The 22262-nt window shown below is 38.2% G+C and overlaps 1 protein-coding gene across 4 annotated transcripts in view; it reads right to left on the bottom strand.

Moving 5' to 3' along the window:
• The window catches only part of LOC129732484 (uncharacterized), a 227407-nt gene that overhangs the window by 158786 nt on the left and 46359 nt on the right, over positions 1-22262 (bottom strand). For all 4 annotated transcript variants that reach the window (XR_008729272.1, XR_008729273.1, XM_055693392.1 and 1 more), the window contains exon 2: positions 324-359. The gene's annotated coding sequence lies outside the window, so the exon portion shown is untranslated. The remainder of the gene's footprint in view (positions 1-323; positions 360-22262) is intronic.

The following is a 22262-nucleotide window of genomic DNA, read 5'->3' as shown; positions in this document are numbered from 1 at the left end:
TGAACCCATACTTCAAGTCCAGTTTTGACATCGAATGGCCTGATTCTACTAAGATTCAAACCCACGACCATTCGCTTGACAAAGCGGACTCTGTAACCTTGTGGCTACGCAGCTCCCGCCTTACTAAACTTCGAATGTAGTCACAAGACAATTAAAGGAATTTAGTTCATAAAGTTATGTTGAGGATTGTTCATTTAAATTCTAACAATTGAAAAAAAAAGTCAATCTATTCGTACACTGCTGATCAAATTACAAACTCATGAATTGAACATAATGGTGAAATTATGTTGCGCAAAAATCTTTTTCAAATGACAAAAACTTACCTTACGAATTGTGTATTAGGTCGAATGCGCCGAAACCTGAAAATAAAATACGGAATTTACTCAATTTCTGTTTTTTTTTCAATGAATGGTTGCAGTGATAAATTTCATAAGAAATACTACACTGAAAGTCTGGCTCAAAAAAAGGTTACACTAAAACTGTGACTTTTTTAAAACGTTTTGTTTAAAGTAATCAGATGTTCGAATTGTACGTTTCAAGATCTTAAATTGAGTTTTTAACTCGCTAGTAGCTTCATTTCCAGTCCAAAAAATCCAACTTTCCGCTCTCCGCTACCCATAAATCTACCCTAGTTCACCACCCCTTCAGCCTACGGCTTCCCAGAACGAGAGAAATGGTCCTGTCGGAAAAAGGTAAAATCCATCATGTGCAACCGGATGCCTTCCCGGTGCAGACAGGGAACGCCGGAAATGACGCGTGAATTGAGCCTTCGATAAGTTACCGTAACGCCACCGTTTGACGGTTTCATCCCATTACTCCTGCTGCCAGTCGGACGGAACGGACCGGGCTGCTACTGCTATCTACTGTTGCTGTTTCGGCTTTGAGAAAATTAGATCATTATTTCCGCTAGACGTGGCTGATTTATGAAGAGAACCCTGTGGCGGCGAAGAATGCCCTTCTCTTGGTGTACCTCGGGATGACTGATGGTTCTACGAGCTGAAAAGTTGACTCCTGCTGGTGCGGTTCCTCCTCCGCTTTTTCGGAAGGACGTTTCGTGCGTTTGTTCAACAAAAACAAAGATAAAGTATTTCGTAACGCGGACGTGGTTAAATTTTATAACGATTGGACTGATTAAGTTCTCTTATGTAGTAAACTTCTGCAGAGTAGAGAAGTTCATTTTTTACGTGCTTCCCAAATGTGCGAACCTGCTCGCAGTTCTCTTCGGGTGATTTTCATGGAATTCATTTGGACGAATCAACGTCCTAATAAACCTAAAATAATATTCGCAATTTATGTCACTGCCAGTGGCATTTGATGTGTTACAAGTGCCCTTTCGCGTCACACTGTGAAGCCCACTTGGGAGCTACTTGTGTGTTTTAACGAACTGTTTTCGCCCCACTACCTATACATAGATGACCCAGCTTCCAAGACACGCTTTCACTCGCCCCAGAGGCTGCGTCTTCATGTAAAAAGAGGAAAGCATCCTACCGTGCCAAGTAGGATAGGTAGCATGCCGTGTAATTTAACTAGAACGGCCCGTGGTGTGCTTTAAAGACACGAAACGATGTCACAGTTAAGAGGTTAATGCCCATGTATTATGAACTGTATGCGGGCCTCCAACCATTATGGAACGTGAAAACATGTGGCTCTGTTTTGTTTGAAGCTATTTTTATCGTGAATTGAAACCTTTTACATAAAAATTCAGAATCACCATAACTCAAAATTAAATTATACAACGTCTTTATGGCTGCGTTTTACACCGTCGTAAAAGAACTGTTCGCCGTCTCTCGTTGATTACATTTGTTGGAGATTTTGGCTTTCCGTTCTTCAGTGTCCGAGCTTTAGCAGTGGAAAATTTTCGACAGAATAAAGTTTCATTTTTTGTTTCGCCCACTCCATGTTATCTAATTATTATTACGCACGAGTGTTTCTGTGTGGCAAATCCGTTTTCCCAACTCTCGCCTTACTTGCCAGTGTTCGGGAATTGGTAACCCGGACGAAAAAAAACACAAATTTTTTTTGAATCATTGCCGTAATTTATTGCGAATAAATTTTCGCACACAAACACACACACACAAAGAAAATGGCTTGGCATCGATTTCCTGCCTGGCACAACAATCGGTATTTCTATTGTGGATCTCGGGCGCTGGGTATTTTGCGATCTAAGTTTTTGCAAGGTGGCGTGAGTCTATAAATTCCGAAGCCACCATGATATTGCCGATACGGCAAATGGGAGCGTTTCGCTCTGACGGAAAATGGAATGTGATGAAACGTAAGAGACAACCGAAGGAACATGCAAGCTGTGCTGGCGAAGGCTAAAATTTAATTTTTATGTGCTTTGTTTTCCCTTATTGCCGGTATCTGCGAAGGGGAGGTACTCTGTTGGCAAGGCTATTGTGTCCTATAAAATATCAGCGTCTTTTATGCGAGTCAATCCAGCATGACCCTGTGCATAAAATCCCTCTATTCAAACAGTGTGTCACAGTATGTATTTTCCATGATTGGCGCAATAATAGTTGTTAACCTAGGGCAGCAAGCAAACAGAGTAAATTGTTCTCTCTTGCATCGAAGAACTACTGGTCGTGATACCTGAGTTCCGGTGCAGAGTTCCATGGCAGGGTACAATGGAACGTGCCTGTGCTTATTCCCAGCGCAATTTACTCTCCGGCACGTTTGGCCTATTTTTCTTCGCTTTCTAGTGAGGAAACGAACAAGATTATATGAAGTTTGGCTCGGGTTTTTTTGTTGCTGGAGAGAATATGGGAAGACTTAGTCTGTTATAAGAAGTTGGTTTCGTGGTTTTCATTGTCAAGGCTGATTGTTGTGGGGCTCAAATGAATACAAATTTTGCCACCAGCTGTTTAATCTTCTTGAAAATGGGAACCAGATGATATGTTGGTGTTTTTTATATGTACTGTACAGAGGCAGAAATGGTTTTGTCAAGCAGTAATAACGCTGCGGTTGTACAAACCTGGTGTGAATGCTGTCATTTTGATAAAGCATTTCTTTCTGATAAGAAAAACGTTTCTCATCAGGAAAATTCGTGAAATCGTGCCAAATAACCGCAACGTGAAACTGCGCGAGCTGGTTAAGTCATCTCAAAGAAACGCAATAGTTATAAATAATAATAGGGTAGGGAACATATTCTAAGCAGCTTTAGGAACCGCCTGTGTATAAAGACGAAATACTCGAAACGTGTTGGGTGAAATTCAAACAGTTGTATATCAATCCGTTCTTTATCGTTTTCTCTGTCAGAACTTGTTTTCAGATTTTAAAACTTGGTTTGCAAACTTTAACAATAATCAATTAAAGTTACCAATCGAGGGACACTATTCCAATCACCTCGAACCTATTTTAAGCAGTTTCCATCTGTTTTGCAGGCGTTTTTTTTGCAGCACCCGAAGTGGCTCCTGAATGGCTGCAATATAGGTCGGTTTGTTTGAGATGATTTTTTTTCACAGATTTCTTTGTAATTAACAGTATTTCTTATATTCGTAAGACAGCTAGACAATCAAAGTTTTCGTTTCCATCATTGAAATTGTCGATATTGATCGAAAAGCAAAAGTTTGAGGCCTGTTTTCTGCGACTGATTGAAATAGGCGCTACTGCTTAAGCCGTTCCTTACCCTAATAATAGTTTTTTAAAACATGGTTGAAAAAAAAAACAATGTGTCAAACTTTTGATGCAAAATTATCGACGGTATTGATCACGAGCAATATCAAGATGAATGACAACTCCGCCTGCAAATGTCGGATGCCTTTAGTAGCATGTTCTAACGACCATGAGAACCATGAGAACCTAACGATATTGAGAACCAGAGCAGAGAGTACAAAGCCCCCAAAGGGGGATGGATGTTGTTAGTTAGCCATGACTACTACGTAAAAACTGTATGGTTAATGCGCCAAGGAAAGGTGTCATGAGACCCGTGACTATAAATGTCTGCCGCGTACCAGATCACCCTTCACAGTAATTAACCCTTACTGCATTACGCGGGTCACTGATGCAGCGGACCTTTCTTTACCTAGCTACTCGTGGGATTTTATATGGATGACATAAATAAATCAAAACTTCTGGGTTCCGACAGCCAATCCCTTCCGAAAAAAGAAAACACAACAAAGGAGGATGACTTGATAAGTATGGTAGAGGAGCTGGGATTGAACGATTCACTCGTGGATGTTCATTCATGCTGTTTTTTCATCCTCTGCTCTACAACATGCGAGTCAGGCGAAAGCGATGGTGATGGCACCGACGTCACCATAATTCAAGGAACCAAAGTGGAGGTTCCTGGAAACGTCTTTTCTTGGAAGAGGAATCTGACCAGAGCTCAAAAGAGAGAGCTCAAGAGTCTGATTGCCTTTGAAATTCCTATGCAGGAAGTTCGGATGCAAGCATTGACTCAGTCTGTCTCTGGGTCAGTAAAATGTTCTCAGATCTGGGAACTGCCTAGCAGCGAAGAGAAAGCAAGGAAGAAAAAGTTGAGGAATCTATGCCCCCGTGAATGAGCGGGTATTGACGTGCGGCAGCATTCTAGAAACCAGCACATTGGCGCTGCCAAAAAACGGCCGTTCAGCAGATCAGAGTTCATATACTCGCGGAAGATTATCCCAACACTGAACTGTCGACGGCTCTGCTAGATTCCTTACGAAACCCACTTGTTACTGCGATTGAGCAGCAAAGAAACAAGCCGGTTAAACCTAAATTTTTCAACTGCTCCTACAAGTCCGGTTACCTGATCCTTTCGTGCCAGGATGAGTAAACCTCGGACTGGTTGAAAGATGCGGTCCTAAAACTTCCTTTGTGGAAAGGAGCCAAGCTAGTCGCTCTGGACGCAAACGAAATTTCGCGTCCAGAAATTATACATGCGTTTTTCCCACAAAACGCATCTTTCGATAATGAGAGAATTCGTGGACTCACTGAGTGCCAGAATAATCTCATTACCGATTAATGGCGCATTCTGTAACGATCCAATCCCAATGGAATCCATACAGAGTGGATGCTAACCTTTGACGAAATCTCTATGCGAGAGCTCGTGGGCAAGAATTTCGTCATAAACTTCCGCCTTGGCTAAACAAAACTTAGGAAAGTAAATCCTGAACCACGCCAAAGCCGCAAGCAGTAAATTTGTCAAACCTGTACTGGCGCATTCAAGGTGATCTAGTCGATAAAGAGTCTTAAAGCTCCAAGAAAAGCGCATCATCAATCCCTTAAATCAGTGGTACCAATCCTGCGGTTCCACATGATGATGTAGGAAACGTTGATGTATTTTCTGGTAAAGCAGAGACTCTTCGCAGTGGTGCTCGAACGCCCATGAATCTCGAACTCCTAGCAGTTCCACGGCCGAATCGAGTCAAACCAGTGACTCCCTCAAAGTGCATAGGGAACTCTCTAGAGAAGATCCTTGGGAAAAACGAACCCACACGAAACCGTCCACCCTCTGGATCTAAGACGAATTCGAATACTAGTCGAAGAGAAATTTCTGCATCCTCTAAGTTTGAACCAAACAAGAAGGGATTCCGACTCTCACAAACGTCCGGAAAGATTGGAAAAAAGCATTGCGATGCAGAACATTAAAGTTCTGCAGATAAACCTCCACCACGCGAAGGCAGCATCCAGTGTGCTTTCGAGGAGGTTTGTCAAAGCAGTGGAGGTGGCACTTATCCAAGAGCCTTGGGCCCACAAAGGTAGAATACTTGGTATTCAAGCAACTAAGTGTAAGTTGTTCTACGATGACAAGCACGACTCTCCAAGAGCTGCTGTATTAGCTAACAAAAATAAATAAACTTACAACTCACCTAATTCCTAACTTATTGGCTATAAAGAGAGCTCATCACAGCAGTTGAGGATTGCAACGATTTTTGTCGAAAATTGTTAATAATTTTATTCGACATAGCTTCTAATGTTTCAACACCAGTAAGTCTATGTAAATCGAGTGTACCAAACCAAGGAGGACGTTTCAAAATCATTTTTAGCATTTTATTCAGAATCCTTTGAAGCGTTTCCTTCCTTGTGATACAACAACTTGACCAAATCGGTACAGCATGAAGCATTGCTAGTCTAAAAAAAATTGTTTGTAAATCAAAGTTTGTTCTTTAAACAAAGCTTAGAATTCTTGTTGATGAGAGGATATAAACATCTTGATACAGTTGTATCGCTTTATAGCGACATCGCAAGGGACCGTCGTTATAGAGAAATGTCGCAATAAAACGAATAATTTTTATGAATATAGAGTAGAATGGATCATTGAGAATGTCGCTATAGAGAGATTTGTCGCTAGATAAATTGTCATAATAGAGGGATTCGACTGTATTTGTATTTGCTTTGCTTATATACTTGTATTTGCTTTGCTTATATACTCTCAATGTGCTTTTTGAAATAAGTTTTAAGAGTAAAAGAATCGATAAAAATGACTAAAATATAAGCGCTCCAATCAATTCAGGCACCTGACTTCCAGATAGGCGTAGTCCTACGTCAAAACTGGAACGAAGTCCTGTCTCACTACAAGACTCAGTGAATTTCTAAGGGATCTTCTTGTATTCTATGAGATATATAGTGTATTCTAGAGCAACGAATTTGACACAATTTACCTTTAAGGACGTAAGACTAGTAGACAGTGCTTACACAGACCTGAAAGCTGTTTTCAGTCAAATCGACCACGAAATACTGCTGAGTAGGATCAACAAACTGAAGATTTCTGGTGATTTGATACAATGCTGGATGAAAGCATACCTGACGGACCATGATCTTTGCGTGAAAATTGTCGGAATATTTCACCAATCTCTCCGGCGTTCCACAAGGAAGCAATTTCGGACCCTTACTTCTCTTACTTTTCATCAACGAAGTCTCCACTTTACTGTGTCACTAACTTGACGTAGAGTGTGAAAATAATTGCAATAATCAAAGAATTATTTAATAATTGCAATAATCAAAGCATTATTCAACTGTCCGGATTTACAACATCTGATCAACGAGTTCGAGGTATGGTATGGATTACTCCGTACAAGAGACTTCCTGGACCGCGTGCCGAGAATGTGAATTATGGTTTGTACGGATATGATTGATCTGGCTTACTCAGTCTTTTCTTTTCTTCCGTAACGCTTCTTTCCGAATTCCGTAACGCTTGATCTTATTGATATTATTCCCTCCGTCTCTGTGGTGTACAGTAATCATCATCATTTGAAATCGTTCTAAATCAGAAAAATAAGCGGTGACATAAAGGTTTTTTAACCGGAAAATATTCGCTGATGTTCAGGAAAGACATTTGGTGAAAAATAATTAGTATCTGATTACTACAATCTGAGATATTATTCACAAAACTACGTAAAACATGCAAAATTATGACTTTTTAAGTTGAATTTGCCTCTAAATCAAAATTCAAAGCAATAACATGTGATTCTTTATTCATTAAAATGTTTGTAATGTTCAGGAAAGACATTCGAGAAAAAAATTAGTATCTGATTACTAATACTTGAGATATTATTCACAAAATTACGTAGAACATGCGAAACTGTGACTTTTTGTGCTAAATTTACCTTTAAACCAAAATTCAACGCGATGACATGAGATCCTTTTTTCACTAAAATGTTTGTTAATGTTCAGGAAAGACATTTGAGGAAAAATAATTAATAGCTAATTACTAAAACTTGAAATATTATTCACAAAACTACGTAAGACATGCAAAATTATGACTTTTTATACTCAATTCGTCTCCAAATCAAAACTCAAAGAGAAGACATGTGATTTTTTTTCATTAAAAAGTTCGTTGATGTTCAAGAAAAACATTCGAAAAAAAATAACAGGTATTTGATTACTACAATTCGAGATAAGAATCACAAAACTACGTGAAACATGCGAAATCATGACTTTTTATACTGAATTTGCCTCTAAATCAAAATTCGGATCTATGATCTGTGATTTTTTTTAAGATGAAATTAAGGGAAAATAATAAGTACCTGATCATTTGAAATTTAAATAATTTTGATAAATCTACGTGAAAAATGCAAAACCAAGATTTTTAGGCTTAATTGGTCTGTAAATCATAATTCAAAGCGATGACATGTGATTTTTTTCAATGAAATGTTCGTTCATGTTCAGGAATGGCATTTGAGAAGAAATGTTAGGTATCTGATTACTGAAAATGTAGATATTATTCACAAAACTAAGTAAAACGTGCAAAATCATGAATATTTAGGCTCAATTTGTCTGCAAATCAAAATTCAAAGCTATGATATGTAACTGTTTTCCAATAAAATGTTAGTTAATGTCCAGGAAAGACATTTGAGAAAAAAACGCGTATCTTATTGCTAATTGCTTATTGCTAAAGTCGTATCTAAATCAAAATTCAAAACGATGACATGTGATTTTTCTTTCAATAAAATGTTCGTTGTTTCTTTAATATTTCCAAACATTTTTTTGCAGAAAAATCCATGTTTTGAATCAGTGCGAGTCGAACATAAAAAATTCACATTTCTGATGTATTCGTAGATTTGTGAATAGTAACACATTACGGGATTCGATTTACTTTTTTACCTTTACTCGAACTAGATCTTTGAACATTTAGCTGGAGGAAAGGTCCCATTTCATTGGTTTGAACATAGATTAAGAGGCGACTTGAGCATTGAAAGTCATTTTTTATTTTCTACATAGTTTTGTGGATTAAAGCACAATTGTTAGTTATCAGAAAACCTTCACTTCTTCTCAAACGTGTTCTATGGACACCAACAAGCATTTTTGTTTTGAAAAAAATTACAAGCATCTCTTTAGATTTCATTATAAAGGAGAAATAAGCATGAATGGTCATGCTCAATTCTTCTTACTTACTCGAATTTCCTAAAAAGAGGTTTTACTGTAAACGATTGTCAAATAGCCCGAATAACACCCAGTATAGGTATATTCGAAACTGGGATGACTCCACACAGCATTTTACAAAACGGCGGCTTCCGGCTTCAGAAAAATAACCTAAAGTGGTATTTGGCCAACCATTTCAATAATTCCGAAAGTGGAACTCCATACGTCGTTTGGAAATCCGATATAGCGACTTCCAGTTTATGTGCGTTCTGTTCTCAAAATACTGAAGTATTTTAAGTAAGTTGTGCTTAAGCAGTAATGAATTATAGAAAATGATTCTTAAATTTAAAACCTTTGATCCCGAGCATCGCCGGGAACGTTCAACTAGTTAAAGATATTTTACGACAATCTGTTTAAATTGCCCGACGTTTCGGCCGTTTTTGGTGGCCTTTTTCAAGGGAAGCTTTATTTGATAGTGAAAATGTTTAGGGTCATAGTACAATACAATGTCATGCAAAAGTCACTCACTTTAATTATGTCGTACTTGTCACACATGTTCGATCTTACAAAGGTGAAAACATTGGATAAGAGTAGACATGCTTGGACATTACCGATGGTAGAAATGTGTCACATTGCCAATACTGACAACACTGTCAACCATCGAACGGATATTGATGGCATCAATACCGCTTATACTGGAATCTTACACACACTCAAAAACAACATCCACCGTTCCCGCAATAATCAAACTCGAACACCATTTTGAGCTGAACGTCATATGAAGCGCAAGACCAATTTTCCAGTGACCAAAGTGAGCAGTTTTCATATGAAGAACCCGTCAAAATATATATTGTCGCCGAACATTAGACTACACGACAGAACTACAGGACTTCCTACCGTTGGTAAACAACCATCCAGACAAGTACGACATAATTAAAGAGAGTGACTTTTACATGACATTGTATTGTACTATGCCCCTAAACATTTCCACTATCAAATACAGCTTTCCTTGAAAAAGGCCACCGAAAACGACCGAAACGTCAGGCAATTCAAACAGATTGTCGTTTAATATCTTTAAAAAGACTGAGAAAGCCAGATCAATCCTATCCGTACAACTCATACCAGTCGTAAATAATACACAATTATGGTTTGTTCTATTCTGTTTGATTCTTGGCCGTACAATTGCTATCTATGAACTTCTTGAAATTGCAATTTAGATTGACTCTCTTGTACTCGATAACCATTCTGAGATGTTTAGTGTACTTGTGTATATAATTTAGATTTATTACATCATTAAAAGCATTTCTGTGTCAAATGACTTCACAAATAAATAACAAATAACAAATGTTTCCCCGTTGAGTGATTAATTAAATTTAATTACATGCTTGAACCCGTTTAAAAGTGATTTAGGTCTTCTTTTAAATTGTTTATTCGAATATGAAAATATTACAGTGTTTATTAGAGGCCACCGCCTGTTTCGATTAGAACAACGAATATTCCAGTAGCTTTGTATCACATTGGCTGTTTATTGCTCTCGATGATCAGTTTTATGAAATTGTCATGAACATGTTTTTAAGAGTGCAATGAGAGCTCAATGAGATCAATTTTTACTGATAACACAGTGCAACAATTTTTTTGCCTTGGCTTCTATGTATGATTTTTTGATGAAGTTTGATGCTAAAATAAATTTCCCGGAGTTTGAACATATTTCAACTTAAGGGGCAACGATGACGCCATTTTGAATTTTTGAGAAACTGGTAATTTTTCATGTTTTTTCGACGCCATTTTGTTTTGAGACCAAATATCAAAATTCCAAGAGTTTGTCCACATATAAGCATCTTTTGACCCATCTTTAAAAAAAAAACAGATCTTAAATCAGATAAAAACTGAGCTCAAAACGGCGATTCTATGAAACCTGTTTTGGCATAGTTTTAGTATACTTCACAAGGCAAAATAATATCAATTTTTTCTGAGCATTGATGGTAATTCGCTAATATCTTAGAATGGTAGTCAAATTATATCTTATTTTGAGTAAAAAAAGTCTCAGAAATCGAATGGTAGGTGTCTGATCTACGTAAAATGTCAGCAAAATGTCGATTTTGCCCCAATTCCCCTTCAATACAAAAATAGGTTTATCTGCTGACATTTTACGTTGATCAGACACCTACCATTCGATTTCTGAGACTTTTTTACTCAGAATAAGATATAATTTGACTACCACTTTAAGATATTAGCGAATTACCATTAATGCTCAGAATTAATCGTTATTATTTTGCTTTGTGAAATATACAAGCACCATGCCAAAACCGGTTTCGTAGAATCACTGTTTTGAGCTCAGTTTTTGTCCGATTTAAGATCTGTTTTTTATTTTAAGATGGGTCAAAAGATGCTAATCTGTGGACAAACCATTGGAATTTTGATATTTGGTCTCAAAACAAAATGGCGTTGAAAAAACATAAAAAATTACCAGTTTTTAAAAAATTCAAAATGGCGCCATTGTTGTTCTTTAAGTTGAAATATGTTTAAACTCAGGGAAATTTAGTTTTGCATAAAAACACACAAAAAAATTATATATAGAAACCAAGGCAGAAAAAAAGTCAATTTTTGTTGCGCTGTGTAATAGAACGGCTTTGAAGGCTTTCCCACACTATGGCAGGTTTCCAGATGAATGAAGTAATAATCAAAAAAACGCAGTATGAAAGCATTTCACTGCTCTGTCACTACCCTTTGATTTCCGGATGGTACGCTCCGAAGAACTATAATGTCGATGAATGTGATTTTCCAATAGGCTTCAACTTCCGTTTTCTGTTTTGGTTCTACTCTACCCACTGGAGGATGATCTGTTCCGAGTGGCTGATAATTGTTATTTCTTCTGGCACAGTTGTGCTACACCGAATGAAATCTGGAATTCATTGTCGCGTAAACAAGTTGAATTAACATTGCAGTCAGCGCGATACTTAACCGCTACTGGTAGGGCGGCAGTTACAGTCGCCACAGCTTACCAACCAGAGTTTGCCTCCCTTTGATGATTGACCGTATTTACTGGCTGTGCCGGTTTGCGTATCCTGACTTCTGGTTTGTTGAAAAATGGCTTGGGTGAAATATGTTGAAATATGGTAGTATGAGAAGAATTCTGGATGCTAATGTAATAGCAATTCCGTTGCTACTGGCGTACAGTAATAAAAGCCAGATATGCAAAAAAGAAACATTAAAATTATTGCCTGTTTTGTGTACTTTAAATTTAATTTGCTCCGAAGTAAACAAATAACTCAAAAACTCAAAAAATGCTAGATTGACTGTGAGAAATACGTTCATCTATTATGTTAAATATAAAACGAAAAAACAATTATTGTTTGCTTTGAATGAAAGTGTTTTTATCATCGCACAGATATTATAGTACAGACATAGCTTTGTCGCCGTGAAATATTTCACACACGTTAGAAATATTTTATCAATGACTTTTTTCACATGTGTTTTATTTCACTGCGAATTACAACACGATTGAAGATAACTACTTATTTGGAAAATGTGCCTTGTATGTTATTGTTGAGAGAAGAATATACCTATAGATGTAAATGACAAATATTGACGATTTATTTTAAAATTAACAAAAATATTTCGTTGCATTACTTTCTTCGCTAACTAGTGATTATCAAGAATGAAATGTCTTTCTGTATACTATTGTTATTAGTATGCTTCTTGAAATTAAACAAAAGTCATTTTGATTCAACTTGTCACTCAGCTTCTCTCAGTGCCGGTTGTATACGAAACCTTTTTCGAAAACAAAAAAAAAACTACTCGCGCCTGAAAAAACATCTTATAATAACATCAGTTATCATATCAAAACAGAAACCTTTTCGAACCGTCCATGATAGGTAGAAGAGTGTAAAACAGCTCTGCTATCTCAAATTTTGTAATGTATATCCAACAACTAAGTTCAAACCCGAAAAGGTTTCTATCCCCTGGAAAATATCGATATTTCACTCCTCCCCTTTTCGCGACTAGTCAAACATTTTCCGCCAAGTGAAAACACGCTACCAAACATCAGTACCATGATTATAAATCAATCATTTCGCCGGTTTTCCCATCAATCTTCTCCGTTTGCAAGGATGTCATATTATAATATTTCAGAGCTCCCAACCTTGAGTTTCATCGTTTCGCTGAGCAGTTGGGTTATTGTGGAACGTAAAACGTTAGTCAATTGACGGTGCGGTGCGACTAAGGGAGGGAGGGAAACAATGGCTTAGAAAAATGACGTCTCGTTCGCCACTAGCTGGAATGATTTCGCACCAAAGCAGGACACGCGGTAATTGAGTGCCGCCGTTTGCAAGGAATTTGCCATACATAAAATGGCACAAGAGCCCCATTATTTGGACCGAGTTTGTTTCGGGATTCGCATATCTTGCCCGTTTGTGTCTGTTCGTGGAGCTTCAAAGAAGTCACATCAAAAGAGCAGCAGCAACAAAGATGCTTAATTTCTAGATCAACGCCGGGGAACGGGAGGTGGAAGGAATATCCTCTCTATACGGATGCGGCACGTTCGCTGAAAGCTGTTCGTAATCACTGTAAGCTTTTAAGCTTTCGGTTCCAGAGTGGATGGTGCCGGTTAATGTTGCCATTCGTCTGCTGATGCGACTCGAAAAGCGAAACAGAACAGCAGAGCATAAACAGCTTGAAGGCTAAGATGCGAGTTTCAATTATAATCGTTCATATGTGGGTGGTGAAGAGACTCCTGCTAATGTGGGGTGGTTGCATATTTGTGGATATATGTTTTTCTTACGAAATTATGTTGTATCTAAACATTGTTGATTCAATTAGAGAGCTCGTGTTCGAGATCGGGTAATTGGACTATTTTATTACCAGGGTTATCGTGTTTGGTTGGTAGTGCCAGACACACGCCAGTATCGTACTTCTTAGGGTATGATTTAGGGTATAATTTAATTAGGTAGTGTTTCCAACCAAACTGAGTGAAAATGCGAAAAATTTCATTCGATTATTTTTTATAGTTTGACTGATATTTTGCGCACGTTTCTGGCAAGTTAGTATGTTCGAAGTGTAGAGAAATTTTGTAGACTCAAATGTATTTTTATTTTTATGCATATTGAAACTCAGAAATACATGATGTAATAATCATTGTTGTGGAAAGAGAATTAAACAATAAAGAAAATATTCCCAACAGGGTGGACCAGATATGAATGAATCAAAATTATTATCTATTTGAATAAATGAATAATATTTCCAAAATAAAAGCCGAACCGTGATGAAAGTGCTTCTCTAGCAAAACTGTTGATACTAGCACAAAACAAACTCAAAACAAGTTTACGTAATCAATTAATAGATACGCTTTAAAGCCGAACACCTCCGGCCCAAGCCGGAATAAACCGACCGGACCGGGCCATAAGTGGGCAAATAATCCATCGGACACCGCACACCGCATACCGCAATACCCGATGGCACTCACATAGATCACTTTCGAAATCAGGGAGGCAACAGCAGAGATAAATCTTCCCCAACGGTTCTCAGGGGAGCTGGCCCCAGTTACCAGACCTGTGCGGCCTTTTGGGTGTGAGGACGACCAGCTCCGCATCGGTCTGCCAATAAGCATTGACCAAAACACTTTGTCCCAGCTCACACAAATCCTAGATGGCGATGATGGTGTCTGGTATGTATAGTACTGCTGCAGATGGGTCTCCCATGACAGGGACGTTTTCAGGTTTATTTACTTGGTGCGATATTTTGACCGCAATTGAGGCACATTTTCGCACTGATACTATGGTCATAATTTCCCAGATAGGTGCCATTTCCCGTACATAGCTACACAACAGTTCCCTGATTTAAGCCAAACTAAATGCAGTCCCTTTGCACGTGTACGATAGTAACAAGCAAATCACGGTTCGTAATCATGTTCCCTAACCAGTGTGGCCACAATTTTCGGAAATGTTGTCAGTTGCATATGCATTGGGAGCTGGTTTCGTTGAAGGTCAAACGGTCACACCCAAATGCGCACTTTTGGTGGGGGAATTTTCGTCGTCAAATGAGATTACACGACTGCACTGGTGGAACTGTTTCGATGTCAAATGAACCAAGAGAAAAGAGCATTCCTGAACAAGTCACGATACAGTTCGAAACTACTTCAAAGGTGATGTTTTTTAAGTAGTCTGGAACCGTTAATATTGCAATTTTCTTACGGCCACTGAGGCACAGGAACGTGCACTGTTTGCGCATAGCCGTTCAAAGCCCTTTTAGAGGAAAAAGCAAAATTTTGCCAATGCTTTGAAGAATAAAAAATAGTTCAGCAATTTTAGTGATAATATTTTTTTTCTAATTTTCAGGTATGTATCAGTAGAGCGAACTGAAAAATTTGCAAACCGCATTCTTAGAAAAAAATATATGTAGTTTTTTGATAAAAGGTTTCCGGAATGTTAAATTTCAATCTTCGAAAACCATACTGACGATTTTGTCGTTAAATTTAACTAATGACAATTTGCCAACGAGGGGTACGAAAAACAATCAACCTCAAACCGTCATCTTCCTCGAAGGAACCTTTTTTTTTTGACAAATATCCAGGTTCATTGACGAGGAAAGTTTTTGGGGAACTTGGACCTCTTTTATATTTTTAAGTCCTTTGGGACAAACTGCTGAGGTTAGATATTAAATTCCTGTATAGGAATTTGTCATCCAATGCTCGTAGGGCTTCTTTTAGTGCTTTTTGTCTTCAGACTCAGATGTACTTTATATTCCGGTACAACTTGTGCCTCAAAACTTTTTGATGACAACTTCGAAGAGCCACCATTTACGAATGCGTTTTAGCATCCGTTACTGTTGTTTTTACCCTAGATTCTCCGTTCGTCAAAAGCTTCGAAACCTAACATACAAACCGTCAATTTGGGATGATTGAATAGTTCGGGTTCAGTTTGGTTTTGCTCTACTGCTCTTGCGTCACTTAGGAATTCAATATCATTTATCTCTTCCACAGCTTGAAATTTTTCTTATTCTCATGAGTGAATCACGCTTTATGCAAAACTCAACAAAGGTCAACTAAATAAGATATTTTATGCAGATGGAGAAAATTTTCACGTAACAATTTTCAATTTTTCACCATAGAGGAACCTTTTTTGTTGCACTAGTGGTAGCAAACAACGCCGGTGTTTTAAACACGTGCGAATAATAAAAGCTACAAGCTAAACTGTAGAATAACACCTATCTCCAAGCAAATGTTAGCATAGCATAGTGTTTTTGTTGCCAGAACAGAAGGGGAACTATTTTTGTTGCCAAATGCGCAATACCCTGTCATTTTCGAGTTCATGACAGGTGGATCCATTGTTTATTATTTATTGAATTGAAGAATCTTTTCGGCGTAGAATTACGTTTTAGGGTGGCATGTCCAAAAATCGAATATGGAGTGAAATGGCAGCATTGAAATAACGACGATAAAACGTTTTAAAAACGAAGTCTCAACGGGGGGGGGGGGGGGGGGGGTGGTATTCTTTTGCCCTCAGAAGCACCACCGGTGTTGTCGCAATAGTGACACCCGACAAATCTGTTTTTTTATCATTGCAAATTACCATTTGCATAAACGATTGACAACGAATGTTCCTGGATTTCTCAGCTGATATCTATGTGACGTTCGAGATAAAAACTTATTGTGATGTACTCGTGGATTATACAAAAAATTGTAAATATGACACAAACATTGGATTTCACGCAGTGCAATTGCAGTACAGTCAGTTTTTTTTACGCGGGGGATACGTACCTCGTAAAAAAAACGCGTAAAAAACCGCGGTGATTCAAAAATCCGCGTAAAAAAACCACGCTAATTCAAAAATCCGCGTAAAAAAACCACGTTTTTTTTTAAATCCGCGAAAAGTAGTCCAGCAAGAAGGGCTTTAGAAAAAAAACCCGAGACGCTCTAGAACCAGTATTTTATATTGTCCTCTTTGGCGGTCATTCCGGATCTTTCGGTGGGCAGTGGTGGGCGGTGGGCAGTAGGGTATTTTTCAGACTAAGTCTTTTACTAAATGAACACTTAGACGTTTCTGGTTCAAACCCTCGTTAATTCGGAAAATCGCGAAATTGTTTTGAATTAGTGCGGTGTCGCGTAAAAAAACTGCGTTAATTCAAAAATCCGCGTAAAAAAAACGGCGTTAATTTAAAAATCCGCGTGAAAAAACCGCAGGTTTAATGTAGAGTACAGATCAGGTTTTCAGTACACCATGTTTAGGCACCTGTTTTGCATAACTAACAAAAGCTTTAATTGTGTCTTAGCGGCAGCACTCCATATTATCCATGAATAACGAAGCTTGGATTGGACGAAAGAATGATACATGCTTTCCAAAGCCTTCAGTGACAAAAACTCAGAGGCTCTCCAATGAACTTACACATTGACGCAATTCAGTGATGTGTTGATTTCAAGATAATGTGGCATCCAAGTTTAGCCCTAAGTATGTAAAGTATTCTACATCATCTAATTTGATTAAGGAAACTATGACATTCGAGTGAGGATTCTTTTTGTATAAAAAAGTAGGTTATATCCAAGATACGACCGCATAACTGACGTAGAACTACGCACACTATTAACAAATGCATTGTTGTAAGTGTTTCATTAATGAGTCATAAAGGCTACTAATGCTTGTTTTGCCCTGCCTCAACAGTGGAGGAATAAAGACACTGAAAACACGAGCTGTAAAAGTTGTTTCACATTCAGTAAATTAGACGGCCGCTACAGATTTATATTGCTAACATCCAGAACAGATGGCTCGCTTGAGTTGTTATAAAATTATTAACCTTTAAATACTTGTTTGTTTGCCTTGAAAAAGGCATTTTGCTGCTCAAAATTGGATTTGCTGATGGCAGCCTTTATGTTGCCTCAGTAGTGGGGCAATAACGACAGTCTGGCGACACACGCTGAGAAGTGAGAAGAACCGCGCTGTTCCTGAGACATGGTGACCAACCACAGGGCAAGTGATTTGTTTAATTTGAAGGCAGCCACAGGTACAACCCGCTGCAATCCGCTGTTACTACCGAGTGCTAATAACTGCTACTACAGCTGTCAATGTTGTGGACGGACTAGCCAGCTCGCCTTACGACTAATGAATGTAGCTGATTTTATCAAAAACACTTATTTATAGCCGAAGGTTGCTACGAAATAGGCCACGCCATTCTGTTTAGTTTTACCATTCTCTAATGTTCTTTAGACGAATTATTCCATAATCTGCAATTACTTTTGTATACAGCGAATAAACACCGATGGTGCTCTTACACACGCAACGGTTTTAACCCGTACCGCGTTGCGGTTTGCAACATTAAGCGATTTCGTTTGCCCGCTACTGCGTGTTGCATCATGTTGCAACTGAGCAACTGGGAGACGACGAAATTCTGTTCATGCTGATTAATTGAATCGATTTCAATTTATTCCTGTAAAGTCGAATTAATCACCTTTGTTAAGGTTTTCTAACAGAACAGGGCAGTTCGTTGTTCAAAATCGGTTATGCTGATCGCAGCCTTTGTGCTGCCTTAACAGTGGGGGGGGGGTATTAGGTAAATAGATAAATAGTAGATCGCAGTTACAAATCTTCTGATCTACCAATACTCGAAATGTGTCATATCCAGAACACACCAAACACAGTTAACTTCAGAACATATCGTCCCCTTAATGCTAGAACTAGATAACTCGAAATTTGTCGATTTTGAGTTAAGTATGCCATCATATTTATCGCGTCGAGCTCTTTAACATATCCAAAACTCGTTGAAAAACGATTACAAGAAAAAAAGTTATTCATCAATTAAAAAACTAGATATCTCAACGAAAAACAAGCGTATTTTAAGATAAAACTAAATAACTCGGTTTTTTGTTGATTTTTTCGTTGCTATAACGGGTCTGAAACGATTTGGATGCGTTTCATAAAATCTGAACCTTTAATAATTGAATTTGAAAATTCATCACCAGAATAGGTCAAATTTTCAAACTCGTTTTTCTCGAAACGTCAATTTTCGAGTTATCTACTTCTAGCATTAAGGGGACGATATGTAGATAAACTCAACACCACTTACGCAAGCATTCTTCACACATACCAAAACACCGCCTCTTGCAGATCACAGATAACAGAAGGCCGAAGCCCTTAACTGGCATATCGAGACGTTTGGTGCTACCTCGCTGCTGCTTAGATAGGGACGTTGCGATACCATTAAACATCGATACTTAGGATTGATACCTGTATCGAGAGCAAGTACTGATATTCCTTTAGTATCGAGGCTAACGTATCGATACCTAAATGTATCGTTGTGCGATACCAGTTCATTCAAAATACAAGTCATAATTCTTTTTTATTATTTATTCCTCAAGATAAAACGTTTAATTCAATTAAACCATTCATATAGACCATTTTACGAGACGTTTCTGACCTCAATCTATGAATGAAATTTTGACAGAAAGCTCGGAACCGCTGACATAACGCACGAAAAAGCAACATCAACAGCAGAATACGTGACACCTGTCAGTTCGTAAAATGGTCTATAAATTTACTGAATCTAGAAACACCAGCTTCTGCAGAAACTTAGTCGAAAGTCGATTGCGCTTTTTCTTAATAATTGATCCTGTTTTCGAAAAGAGCCGCTTGCATGGCTCTGTAGATTTTACCTTCAGATCTGCATGACCGTAGAAAAGGATCGTACCCGTAGGTTAATCTACAGAAATTTCTGTTAAATTGGTATTGCCGATGAGATGGCATGCATGCATACGTTGCATCAAAATGGCACAGGAAACAGCAAGTTTTCTGCTTCGTTCGTTCTTCTTTACAGGATTTTTTTGCGTCTTTTCGATACTGAGAGGCGTGTATCGTCATTGATGAAATATCGCTGGTAAAACATCGATACCGGATATCCGAGTATCGGCAGTAGAAGGATCGATTCTGTATTAGTATCGGTGGTATCGCAACGTCTCTATGCTTAGATACGTGATGTGATTTGTTTACTGGCGCAACCCGCTGCTGCTACTTCCGCAATTCGCTACGATGCGGCTAACTAGTTATACTATTCTATCGACCTTTTTTGGGAAAGGCAGCAAGCGACCAATCAGAGGACGTAATTTTCGCTTCAACAAGGCTTGACAATTTTCAATAGTACAATAGTTCGCAGAATCAATCAACACTTTTCTACATTTGGGTGGATGCGTGTTTAATTTCCCAATCAATTGCTGCAAGAATCCAGGAAATCGGTTGAAAACAAACCGATTTATAAGCATTTATAAAGGGACATTTTTCGTCCCCTTTTCGTTAATAGTTTTCCTGCTAACATCCCTATGTGGCAGGCTAGTAAAACATAGTTCATCGTCCAAATGCGTCATCAGCGAATAGCCTCGGTTTCCCACGGAGGTCAATGTTAGCAAAATCGTTTATTAAATAAACTAATTACATTTTTTGTCCAATAACTTACAATTCAAGTTAGAAAGTGGGCAATGTATGGGATTTTTTCGAAAATGCGAATAATTAACATGGGCTGAGGATGTGATTTAGGCTTAGAAAAAATGGACGAGGGAATTTTTTCCAAGTCTAAATCACATCCTCAGCCCGTGTTCATTATTCGCATCCTTGAAAAAATCACATACGTTGCCTACTTCATAACTTAAAAACCATTTATGTTACCTAAAAAACAGTGAAGGTCCCAGATTACTACCTTGAGGAACATTGACTGGTGAAGGCTTTCGTGACCTAAAATTACCATTAACTCAAGTAAATAGAGTCCTGTCGCTTAGATACCTTTGTATTAAACATCCCCTTCGAGCTTCTGGACTAATTTCTTCGGACATAGCGCGCCTGGTTAGTTCTCCAAGCAACAGTAAACGTACGGGAATGTGAAGTTCACTGACATAACTCTTCTTATGAGAAGGCGAGATTCTTGATGACGGTACACAGTTAGCATAGCATAGCATAGCAGAAACAGTTGCACAAATTCGTAATTGGTGCCAACAACAATGCTCTGTTTACGAGAGCAAATAATCCCTGATCGTTAGTAGCGACATGAAATTTGGGAACTAATTACATGTTGCTCCACAAATGTCAGATGTCTTCAGAGAATTGCCATCGCCCTGGCCACGTCCTTGCAACTGTTAAGATGGGAAAAGGAAAGTTAGTCCAACATTTACTTAAGAGAACCGCAGAATCCGCCCTCATAAATGTTACATGATATGGGAAGTATCAGTAGAAAAGGAATACTTTGGAACTTAGACGATTATATTGAAGCTTTACGGTACGTCACTTTCTGGAGATCTACTTATTCGATTCTTCGACGATACCATGTTTGTATTGATTTAATAGTTTAACAGTTTTTTTCTGATCATCATTATCAGTTATTAATATTTTTTGAAATCCAATTTAATATAACCGGATATTAAATTCTACCTGATTGGTTTAAACGTAGAAATCCTTCGTGGACATCTTCTGCGGTCTTTAATACTTCCTCTAGCATTAATTCAAACACATAAGGCGAGAGGGGACAGCCCTGTTTCACTCCGCAAGTTCGTTTATAAGGTAACATTCTTGATAACGGTACACAGTTGACGAAAAACTGATGTACATTTGCGCACAACGTTCGTTTGTATACCCAAAACCAATGTGCAGCGCAGTCTGCCCTCGTTTTTCTTTTTACTCGTTCTATCACCTACGCCGCGCCGCCTGCGTTGTGGCGTTAATCCTCCCCATAGGCATTTAGGAACTTGAAAACTAAGCCCTTTAGTGCTGCAATACTTGTTGATCTAGCGGCTGTAATGGAATATCTTGTTGTAAATGTGTTCGGAATGGCAGGGAGCTAGAGATAATAATAAAACGAGAAGCATTCCGCGTCATCTGTAGCTGTCAATCAGTGATGGCCCATATTGCCCAAGGAGGTATTCTACCGAACATGCAAGGTATTCTGCTCCCGACGAAAACGGGAAAAAAGGCATAATTCGAATAATTCCCAGCTTTGCAACAAACTAAAATCAATACTCCTTTTTAAGAACAACTACTTATTTTGAATTGAAGTATCCAAAATGTGTTTTTCACATCGCAGTACTACACTGCCTTCCTATGCATAGTTGTCCCAGTTTCTATGGAATGTCCTATAAACATGTGACAACTATGCGCATAATGGCAGTACAGTACTCGTGGGTTTACTGTCAATAAAAAAATAAAAGCAACCCTTGAATAACCCACATTTGAAAAGGTCAATTGATTACAGCTACCCATACCCACAACGACTCTTGAATTTTGCTCATAATACCTCTGAGTCATTTATGTACTTCATGTAGAATTTTCGCAGAAACACGATGAAATTGTCAAATTTGAAGTCAATGTACACAAATTAGCAAAAAACCGTAAAATTAAATATCTGGCGACATTGCTGCTCAAAATTGATATTTTTTTAATTCTTTGACAAATTTTCTTCAAAACGCAATTCCAGTATGCAAAGCAATAATCACAATCCCAATATGCAATGCAAAAATA

Source organism: Wyeomyia smithii, chromosome 3 (genome assembly GCF_029784165.1).
Source record: "Wyeomyia smithii strain HCP4-BCI-WySm-NY-G18 chromosome 3, ASM2978416v1, whole genome shotgun sequence".
NCBI lineage: Eukaryota > Metazoa > Arthropoda > Insecta > Diptera > Culicidae > Wyeomyia > Wyeomyia smithii.
This window is presented reverse-complemented; position numbering and strand designations above follow the sequence as displayed.